General features: G+C 39.2%; 1 pseudogene; it reads right to left on the bottom strand.

Moving 5' to 3' along the window:
* Positions 1-2,406: 2,406 nt before the first annotated feature.
* LOC102851536 lies at positions 2,407-3,983 on the bottom strand (annotated as a pseudogene).
* Between the last annotated feature and the right edge of the window lie 7,843 nt (positions 3,984-11,826).

The following is an 11,826-nucleotide window of genomic DNA, read 5'->3' as shown; positions in this document are numbered from 1 at the left end:
GAGAGGAGAGGAGAGGAGAGGAGAGGAGAGGAGAGGAGAGGAGAGAAAAGATAAAAGTCTACACACTCAAAATGAGGGAAAGGAAGGGCTGTCCCAAAGTCAGCAGAATAAAGGAGCTCATAACCCCAGGCCCGTCCCCCTGCAGATGGGCTACATTCTCTCAGATAAGCTTCTTAGAGAGGTAGAAAGTTTGACTTTCAGACTTTTTCACTTTTTATCTGTGAAATATTGTTTTTGTTATTGACTGCCTTCGAGTCGAGCACAACGCATAGTAACTCTATGAACAAAAGGCTTGAAATCCCTCTACAACTATCGACATTTATCAAAGTTCATAGAGTTTCCGGAGGCATGTTGTTTAGGAAGTGGATGCCGCTCCTGCTTCCAAACCTGTCATTGTATGTTATTGTTGTTACGTACCATTGAGTCACCTGTAATGTTTAGAGACCCTTTGTACATATGATGTATAAATAATATCTTGCTGAATATAACTTAAAATTATTGGGGTAATACAGGTACAGGGAACTATCAGAAATTCAAACTGGATTTAGAGGAGTCTGTGGGGTAAGTAACATCCAGCTTGATGGCAGAGAGATCTTAGCTGAAAACAGGGACTAAAAGAAAGATATTTTTTGTGTGTTTTGTCAATTATGCAAGGACTATCACCTGTGTAGATCATAATAAATTACTGATAACCTTGAAGAATAGAACATTAGAACATTTAATTGTTCTCAGGCAGAATGGTTTTTAACAGATACATTTGTAACAACAGAAAAAGGTTTAAAATCTGGAGGTGTGCTGGCATCATATCCTTTCTCCCTGTCTATTCAATCTACATGCTGAACAAATAATCTGAGAATCCGGACTAATAGAGAAAAAAATGGCATCAGGATTTGAAGAAGAGTCACTAACATGCAGTTATGACATGCAGATGACACAGCCTTCCTTGAAAAAAACAAAAAAAGATTGAAGAACTTACTGAAGAAGCTCAAAGAGTTCTGTACAAATTACACCTCAACAAAAACAAAACAAAAAAGAAAACAAAAATCTTCACCACTGGACCAATAAGCAACAAGGTGATAAATGGAGAAAAATTTGAAGTTGTCAATAATGTCATTTTACTTGGATCCACAATCAACATCTGTGGGAGCAGCAGTCAAGATGTTAATTGTTATTATTTCAGCAACATGTTGTAATTGGCAAATCTGAAGCCAGGGATCTCTTTAAAGGGCTAAGGAACAAAGATGTCACTCTGAAGACTAGAATGCTACTGACCCAAGTCAGAGTATTTTCATTTCCACATAAAATTTGGAAAATGATTAAAGAAGATGAAAGAAGAAGCAATACTTTATATTGTGGTGTTGACAGAGAATCTGGAATATATCATGAACTATCAAAAGAATAAATAAATGTTTCTCAGGAGTGTAGCTAGAGAAGCAAGAATTTTAGACTTCAGGAGAGGTTAGTCCCTGGAGAAGGAGATCACATTTGGAAAGGTAAAATCAGATAAAAAGAGAAAGATCCTCAACAAATGGATTGACACAGAAACTGCAACAATTGGCTTATACGTAGCGAAGACTTTACAGAGGACACATGATCACATAGATTGCAGTAGGGTGTACACAGGGCAGATTAGAAGGCTTCTTGCCTTCAGGTTTTATACCATTGGGAAAGTCATTTAACTCGTAATCATTGTTGGCATGGAATGAACTCATAGCTAGGTAACCCTCCAGTGGATTTTCAGAGGCTGTAAATCAGAAGACGTAAGTCTCATGGAAGGAGATCGCCCATCATTCTCCCTCAGAGACATTAGGCAATTCGAACCACTAGAGAAAATGCCTTTGGTCTGGCAGCACAACTCCTTACAGACTATGCCATTTGAGTGCTCTAAATTTTCGTTTTTTATCTCTGCCATAGAGAACTTACTGTGTAATGGTCACCGAGCCATTCTTCCCCTTACAGTTCATTATCTGTAGAGAAGCAATCTGAGTTTTAAAAAAAATGAAGTGTAGATAACTGCGGGGATATATCAAGAGCTAACCTCTGCCATGTGTTGGGTGACAGAGGTTGATTTGGACCCAACAAATCCTGTGCCAAGTCCCTTTTGGGGTGTGTGTGTGTGTGTGTGTGTGTATGTGGTTGTTGTTGTTTTGTTATTTTTTTAAAAAAATTCATTTATATTGATTTGCTTACAAAGTTTATTTTGTGTTTTACATGGTTCTTCATTCACATGGTGATTTTTTGTTTGTTTTTTTTTTAGGATGTACATTTTATTGGAAACTTTAAATATTCATTAGACAACACAACATCTTCATTCTCATGTGGCTTACACAGAAAATGGAAGCTTTCTGGACAAGGGGCAAGAAGATGAAAAGCAAGGTGGACAATTTGCCCAACCAAAGGAGCCCCTCACGAATGTTCTTCAGCCAGTTTATCAGCTTTTGCCACAGCTTCTTCAATGGGTCCCACCATATAAAAGGCTTGTTCTGGGAGATGGTCATATTCACCTGCTAAAATCTGCTGAAATCCTTTGATGGTCTCCTTCAAGGGTACCAGCTTCCCCATATGACCCGTGAAAACCTCAGCAACCTGGAATAGCTGAGACAAGAAACGCTGTCTTTTCTGTGCACGGGACACAGTCAACTTGTTTTCCTCAGAAAGTTCATCCATACCCAAGATAGCAATGATGTCCTGGAGAGATTTGTAGTCCTATAGAATTTTTTGCACCCCACAGGCAACATCATAATGTTCATTGTCAACAATATTGGGGTCCATAATGCGAGAGGTGGAATCTAGAGGATCCACAGCTGGACAGATTTCCAGCTCAGCAATAGCACGGGACAATACAGTTGTAGCATCCAAATGGGCAAAGGTAGTAGCAGGAACAGGATCAGTCAAATCATCAGCTGGCACATAAATAGCCTGTACAGAGGTGATGGATCCTTTCTTAGTGGTGGTGACTCTATCCTGCATAGTACCCATATCAGTAGCCAAGGTAGGCTGACAGCCCACAGCAGAAGGGATTCCGCCCAGTAAGGCAGAAACCTCTGAGCCAGCCTGGGTAAAGCGAAAGATGTTCTCAATAAACAGAAGTACATCTTGACCTTCTTGGTCTCTGAAGTATTCGGCTACAGTCTGTCCAAAGCTACTCGGGCCTGAGCACCAGGAGGTTCACTCATTTGACCATACACAAGCGCCACCTAGGAGGTAGCACCTTTCAAGTTGATAAGACCAGACTCAGTTATTCATGGTATAAGTCATTGCCCTCACGGGTCCTTTCACCAACACCAGCAAACACAGAGTAACTACCATGGGCTTTGGCAACATTGTTGATTAGTTCCATGGTCAGTACAGTCTTCCCAACTCCAGCACCACCCAAAAGTCCAATTTTACCACCCTTGGCATAGGGAGCCGGCAGATCCACAACCTTGAGACCAGTGACCAGAATTTCCTGCTCAACACTCATCTCCATGAACTCAGGAGCCTCAGCATGAATAGGAGCAAACTGTTTAGTTTTGATAGGACCTCTCTCGTCAATGGGTTCTCCAATGACATTCATGCTTCTGCCCAAGGTCTCAGGACCAACAGGAATTTTGATTGGTGCTCCAGAATCCAGGACCTTCTGGCCTCTGACCAAACCTTAGGTACCATCCATAGCAATGGTCCTTACTGTGCTTACAAATGCTGGGATACTTCCAAGACCAGTCTGGTATCCCTGCCCTGCACTTCCAAAGCATTTAGGATCGGGGGTAGGCCCTCGTCAAACTGGACGTCCACCACCGCCCCATGACTGCCACGATGCGCCCGGTGGCAGCGCCTGCCTTTGGTACAGGAGATGTTTGGGCCGCATAGTCTCTGCCAGGCTGCAGTGCTGCGGGGGCGGCCCGCAGCAAGAGCTGGGTTTGGTGAAGCAATGTTGAAGGGCCGAGGCCCCGCAAGGCCCCAGAAACCGAGGCGGCTGCCACACGACCCACAAACCCCAACATGGCGGAGTCTCACATGGTGTTTTATATAATAATTCCCATGCTTTATGTTTTATGAAACTAATCACCATTGAACTATGCCCATATTTACCCTGTCTTTCAGGTCCCAGGAGATCTCTCCCATTTCCTTTACCCTCTCCCTCCACCCACCAAATTGTGCAACCCTGTGATTTCACTTCTACCCAGCCTCACCCCTCTGCTCTCATCCCTTCCCCACTTTGGTCCCTATACCTGTTTTACTAGTTCTCCTAGTATTTTTACAGTGCTGGTCTTATGCAGTGTTTCCCCCTATGAGACTGAGATAGTTCAATCAGCAAAATGCTCTCTAGTCTGATAAGTCTCTTGTTTCATGTTTTTGTTGTTGTTATGTGTTGTCGAATTTCTTGCGACTCATAGTGACCGTATGTACAACAGCCCTAAACTCTGCCCTGTCCTGTGCCAATCGCACTGTCTCTGACACTCCCATCCCGATTACCCCAGTCACTGAATCAATCCACCTCATAGAGGGCCTTCCCCTCCTGTTCTGTCCCTCCACCCTCCCAAGCATGATGTCCTTCTCCAAGGACCAGTCTCTCCTTACAACATGTCCAAAGTATGTTAGACGGAGCCTCAGAATCCTTGCCTCCAAGGAGCCACCCGGTTTAACCCTCTCGAGGATGAATCTGTTTGTTTTCCTAGGGGTCCATGGTACCCTCAATACTCTTCTCCAGCACCACAGCTAAAAGGCATCAATTCTCCTTCTATCCTCCTTAGTCATTGTCCCAACTCTCTGATGCAGAACAAGTGATAGCAAAGACCATGGCCTGTATCAGATGCACCTTAGTCTCCAGAGAGACACCATCGCTCTTCAGTACTTTGGAGAGGGCCCTAACAGCAGACTTTCCCATCACAATACATCTTTTAATTTCCTGGCTGCTGGTGCCAAGAGTGTTGACTGTGGGGCCATGAAACTAAAGTTGTGAACAATCTCAATCTCTTCACCATCTATCATGATGCTGCCAATTGGCCCAGTGGTGAGAATCTTTGTCTTCTTGATATTGAGCCTTAATATTGAAAACTGCAGTCCCTGAGGTCACAAATATATTCATGCCATGAGAGTCAAAATGAAACAATTCCAAGAAAGAGTGGGTAAGATCATCAAATGCCCAGTTTATAATGGAAAAACCCAGTAATAAAGATAATTCCTTCTGTTCAAGGCAGCACATAAGGAAAAGGGTAACATAAATATAAAATACATAAATATGGAACATTTTACATGTTTGGGGATGCTATGACAACATGTCAGAGAATTGGTTGTTACCTTGGCCTTTAAAAGATCAAAGGCAGAGGGGTTGTGTTTTTTTGTTTTGTTTTTTTTTGGTGGGTTTTTTTTCTGTATTAGCAGAAGTCAAAGGATAAGCGAGGTTATTGAAGTAAAGCAGGCAGTGAAACTTTATAAGTTGTTTGGTAGAACAGGAAGTCACAGGACTGTGGGAAGAGTGGTGGGATTTTTTTTAATTGTTTTTAAAAATAAGGAAGAACTTAAGATGGTAGAAAGGAGCCCTGGTGTGACAGTGGTTAACACTTAGCTGAAACCCGTTTTTCACTCTGTAAGAGAAGGATGTGGTAGCAGGCTCCTATTACAGCTTTGTGGATTCTGTGTAAAGCTCATCTCCACCCTGTATTTCACTCTAAGTCTAAATTGATTGGGCAGCAATGGATTGGGTTTACTTTAATGATGTTGGTAGATAGATTGGGGAAAGTTAAAGAAAGAGAATTGAAGTACTTTAGGAAAAGGATCCAGGTCTAGGAGAAGATATGCCAAAGAGCATAGATGAATCTTTATTTAGGTAACTAAGAAAAGGAAAAACCTGGGGCATGCATACATTTTATAATTTGTGATTGTTTTGAGCTGAGGAGTTGATTCCAACTCTCTGGGAAAGAATAACTCTGCCCGGTAAGCTGTAATCATTAGGTAAGTAAATCTCCAAGCCTTTCTCCCAGGAAATCACTGTGGTTCCCAACTATGAACCTTTCAGATACAGCCAAATAATTAGCCCCTACAACACCAGGGGTCATAGATTTTATTCATTCATTCATAAATAAATAAATAGATAGATATCTCATAAAATAAATAAATAAAAGGTATCTCACCATAACCCAATTAAAAATTAAAATAAAATAAAAAATTAAAAATTAACTCATTATCAGGGAATTGGAATTGATTCATAACTGATGCGACAGTGAGATTTCAGAGACTAAACAGAGCATAGGAGGAGACTGCCCATCTTTTTCCCATTAAGTGGCTTTTGGATTTATAATACCAGAAAGGTGTTGCCTTTGAATCAGCAGCATAACTCACTGTGGACCATGACACTAGAACTTCCTGCTCTGTAAAAGATACACTAGACACTCTCTGTTATAAAAGATACACTAGATTATCTCCAGACACAAAGTATTCCACTGTAACAATTCTTTTCAATAGTTTTCTTCTTATGAAAAAAAATTCTCAGATTACAAGAGAATAAATTAAGTAAAAAATATTTTTCCTTCTATTCAGGACAAGGTAGAATAAAAAAGGGTAAAAGAAATTTAAATACATAAACATTGAACATTTATATGTTAAAACACTAGGAAAATAGCATAAGGAAATTATTCAAATGCAAAATAATTCCAATTATTCAGAGTTAGTGCCTAGAAGCAAAATTACAGTAAAAAAAACCCCTAAAGGACCTTCCCAGACACACACAATTGTTAGTTATTGTGTTGCAAAGAATGAAAAGCTCAAAAGAATACTTTTCTTTAGAAAAGTAATTCCTATGAATAAATAATGTACAGAAAGAAATAAAACCTACTGATATAAGGAGACAGTCTATATATTCCATTATTCTTTTTAAAACATGTATTCAGTAGGGACAGTAAAGAATCCATTACTTTCACTAAGAAGGCACATCAGCTTTTTCTGGTCAGTTAATCCTCTCTTTTTTAATTTACTTATTCAGGGTAATCATTTAAAGGCACATTTTAATTATAAACCAACAATGTATCTTTAACCATGATAAAATGCAAATAAATAAAAGGTATCTCACCATAACCCAATTAAATAACAAACCAATGATGCAAAGTACTTCTCGCTTTATTTTTATACTAAAAAAGTTTGCATTACAAAACAATAAAAATACACTCAGTGGACTCGATCACTGTAGAGTGAGATCATGAGAATCATTCATACAAGCACAGTTGTTCAGAAGCTTCCCCCACACCTGGAAAAGAATAGATTCATCATTTTCCACTTGTCATCACTGTGAGAATTTTCAAGCAACTGCCCAAAGCAGGAGTCACAGGTTTTCCCAAGATAAGCTTCAGACTGATAGATTCCTAATCTTTGCTTTGACAAAGGATTATTTTTCAAAAGATTGTTTAGATACGCTTCACTTTGGGGAACTTCAGAATATTCTCAGTGATTTGATCATTCAAAGATGTTGTTGAAAACTGCTAAACAAATAAAATCTCGACATTGAAATGAACTCTTATTTTCTACTTATAATTACTGCCAAAGCTTCTATCTTCATTCCTCCCGGCCTGACCAGCCTGGGAGACAAACTGAGATCACTAAACAAAAATTGTCTTCCTAACAGAGGGCTCTTCTAAGAATTCCATGCTGTCCTGGGGACTTTCTTTAGGAAAAGCAAATAAAGCAGTTCCTCTCGCTCTATTGTGGACATTTAGTGAGCCTGCCTTCCAGGAAGTCACAGGAGCTGTGGTAAAATCCAAAAGGTTTAATCCCACCACAACAAGATAAAGGTAAACAATCCAATTGAAAACTGGGCACAGGATATGAACAGACACTTCACCCTAGAAGACATTCAGATGGCCAATAAGACATTAAGAAATGTTCAAAATCCCTAGCTCTAAGAGAGATGCAAATCAAAACAGCTATGAGATATCATCTTACCCCGGTCAGAACAGCAAAATTTAACAGAGCAGCAAGCACCAAATGCTGGTGAGGTTGTGGAGAAACTGGAACACTTATTCACTGTTGGTGGAAGTGTAAAATGGTGCAACTACTGTGGAAGGCAGTGTGGCGCTTTCTCAAAAAGTTGCAAATAGAGATACCATTTGACCCAGCAATTCCACTACTGGGAATATACCCCAAAGAGACCATAACTGCCACCCAAACAGATGTATGTACACCCATGTTTATCGCGGCTTTGTTCACGATAGATAGATAGCAAGGAGTTGGAAACAAACTAAGTGCATCAACAAACAAATGGATAGAAAAGCTGTGGTATATTCACACAATGGAATACTACACTGCATTGAAAAACAAGGAACTCATGAAATATACAAAATGGGTGAGCCTGGAGGACTTAATGCAGAGTGAAATATCTCAGTTACAAAGGGGCAAATACTGCATAGTGCCACTTCTGTAAAACAGGACTAATATCGGGGTGGGGGGGAAACTGAGAAAGATGGGATAAATAATGTATACTGCATTGAAACAGATGAGGGAGAAAACTGTTTAAAAGGGATATATGATTAGATATTATTGTCATGACAGGAGTCCAGAACGAAGGCTGCATAGTGGAGTAGACCTGGGGGGAGGGATTGTAAATCAATGCAGGAACTTTTACTTTTCAAAGAGAAGAGTGTACTAGGGAGAAGGTTGGGCAGGGAGAAAAGTGCAACGATGAATGAATGGAAATCCAAAGTCTCTGTAAATTTTCATTAAAATTAATTTTAAAATGATTTAAAAATTTTAAAAAAGGTTTAATCCCTTGGTTAATAGCAAAAGGGGGGGGGGATATAGCAACTTCTCATGATTTAAAGCTTCAGCAAGCAGAATGCATCACTATTAGGGAGATGTGCGTGGAACAGCTCTGCAGATCACCATTGTATTCCTAAAGCCAAAGAACAAGAGAGGTGATTAAACCCTTTGTTTCAGCCCTCTGAACCTAACAGTGACATAGCACCTTCCCTGTTGACAAAGGAGTGCATCTGTCTTCTGCCCAACTCTATGTAGAGCAAACCTTTAACTTTTCTCACTAAGCCACTTCAGAAGTGAAAAGGATCTCTGATTTCTGGTTATTTAGGGCAGAAGATAAAAACTGGGATTGTCCAGGCTGACTGAGATATAAGGAGATGCTTTGTCTCTCACCCAAGACTCTCACTCTCACATAAGAACCATGGAACTGGTTCCTGTGTCCCTCTCCAGTCCATGGGTTACAATTCCTTCAGCTTCCTCTCACTGTTCTTTTTCTTCATAGGTTTCACAATTAGTCCACAGGGTCTTGGGCATCATATTATTCTCTTGTTGTCCTTCTGTCCACAGATCAACCTCCACACACCTCTCCTTCCAACAAGCACATCCAGACTAAGACGGACACTTCTTTATTCATCTAAATTGTGACATTAGAGTAGTAAGCCCAGTCTCAGTTCAGTAATCAAGACACCACCCCAAAGGAAAAAGAAGATAAATTTCCATTTGTCAAGGCTAATTAATAAGTTTGCCTATAACGAGTATATAGAAAGAGATTATGAACGCTGCCTTTCTCTGCCATTAAATATTCATAAGTGCCCCTGCCCTTTGTCTGGGAAAAAATTATAACAAAGTAATTATTAGTGAAATCATGTCTAAAACATATTATTGAGCGTGAGGAAAATGAAATTGCCTTCATAGAAATAAAAATGTTATCTTTAAAAGAGAAACTTAAATGAGAGATAATGTATTCTTACTAGAAAAGCATCAAGAAAATTTCTCTAAGATTGATTGTTTAAAATTAATTCACCACTCACAACTATTAACAATTACTGGCTATGGGGAATTCATAAAGGACTAATGATCACAACCCAATAGATAAGTGTATGTGTTCTACAAGACACTTCCACCCTCTTTTTTTACTTTATTGGTTTGCTTACAAAGTTTATATATATTGTATTTCACATTATTCTTCATTTTCATTGTGTTTCATAAAATCATGTCCATGTATTATGTTTTATAAAATTAATCACCATTGGACCTTGCCCTATATTACCCTGTCTTTTCGCCCAGAACTTTCACCTTCCCCACCAGCCTACCAAACTGTGTAACCCTGTGTTTTCGTCCCTGCCCATATTCATCCCTCCCCCTCTGAGTTCTCATTCATGTTTTACTAGTTATCCTTCTATTTTTTCAACCGTGATCTTATTCAGTATTTGTCCTTATGAGACTGCATTAGTTCACTAAACATAATACTCTCCAGCCTCTCCCCAGTTATGTAGTATTTTTCAAAAGCATTACTCCTGAGTGCTGCATAGTATTTCATTGTGTGAATGTACCACAATTTCTCAATCCATTTGGTTGAGGTTGGACATTTGGGCTGTTTCCATGTTCTTGTGATGGTGAATAATGCTGCTATGAACATTGGTTACAGATCTCAGTTTGTGTCTCAGTTCTAATTTCCTTGGGGTATATGCCTACTATGGAATAGCTAGGTCATACAGAGTTTCTATGTTTAACTTTTTGAGGAAATGTCAGACTGTCTTCCAGAGTTGTTGCAACATTTTACAATCCCACCAACAATGCATAAGCATTCCCATGTCCTCACATCCTCTCCAACATTTATTACTTGCTACCCTACTAAATGCTGCCATTGCTGCTGGGGTGAGATGGTATCTCCTTGTGGTTTTGATTTGCATCTTTCTCATCACTGGTATTTTGAGCATGTATTCATGTGTCTATTGGATATCTGAATGTCTTCCTCTGTGAAGACATTACATGTCTTTTACCCATTTTATAGTTGGGTTATCAGTCTTTTTCTTCTAGAGGCCCAGGAATATTCTGTAAACTTTTGTCTGAGACCTTTGTTTGAGATGGTATTGACATATATTTGTTCCCAGTCAGTAGGCTTTCTTTTTACCCTGGGAAGTTTCCTGAAGAGAGATTTTGTTACTGTTGTTGTCTTTGTTTGTTTTGGGGTTTTTTAAAACATTTTTTTCATAGTAGATAGCATAGTAGTCATCTGTAATAGGAAGCATTAAAGAGCAGATCATAATATGTACAACTAAAAAAAATAAAAAGCTTTGCCTACAACAGGCAGAGAAAAAAAATAGATGTATGGGAACTTCTAAGAATCAAATATCTAAGCACATCATAAAACTTCTCCAGCTGGGAAAAGAAATATTTGGTATTGACATGTAAGAGCACTGGTGGCCAAGTGGCAAGAAGCTGCACTGCAATTCCAAAGGCATACAGTTTGAGTCCACTGGTTGTTCCATGGTAGAAGGATGGATAATCACCTCCCACATGATTAATTGCCTGTGAAAACCTTCCGGAGGGTCAGTTCTGACTCAACAGTACACAACAATGACATTATCTGATAAGAGACTGATACCTAAACTTGACAGAATATTCTAGCACCTTGATAAGAAAAAGGTAAACAACCCAATTGCAAAATAGACACAAGATTTGACTAGATACTTCACCAAAGAAAACATTCAGATGGCAAACAAACACATAAAAAAAAAAGTTCAAAATCCCTGAAAAACAATGTCTTTGAATTTTGTAAATAAACTAGTATAAAATTTTTTTTTTTAAAAAAATGTAATTTGGGCTCGAGGGACTACTAGAAAAAAAATCCCTAGCTCTCAGAGAGACACAAACAAAAACAATTATGAGCTATCATCTCACTCTAGTACCAATAGCAAAGTTCAACAGAGCAGCAAACAAAATAATGCTGGTGGAACCCTTATTCACTGCTGATGGGAGTGTATAATGGTGCAACCACTATGGAAGGTGGTATGGAGCTTTCTCAAAGAATTAGAAATAGAAATACCACTTGACACAGCAATTCTACTACTAAGAATATACCCTAATGAAACCAGAGAT

The sequence above is a fragment of the Elephantulus edwardii genome, unplaced genomic scaffold, assembly GCF_000299155.1.
Source record: "Elephantulus edwardii isolate Elephantulus edwardi_28Jun2011 unplaced genomic scaffold, EleEdw1.0 scaffold00368, whole genome shotgun sequence".
Lineage (NCBI taxonomy): Eukaryota > Metazoa > Chordata > Mammalia > Macroscelidea > Macroscelididae > Elephantulus > Elephantulus edwardii.
Note: the sequence above shows the minus strand (reverse complement) of the source record. Positions and strands in the feature narration are given on the sequence as shown.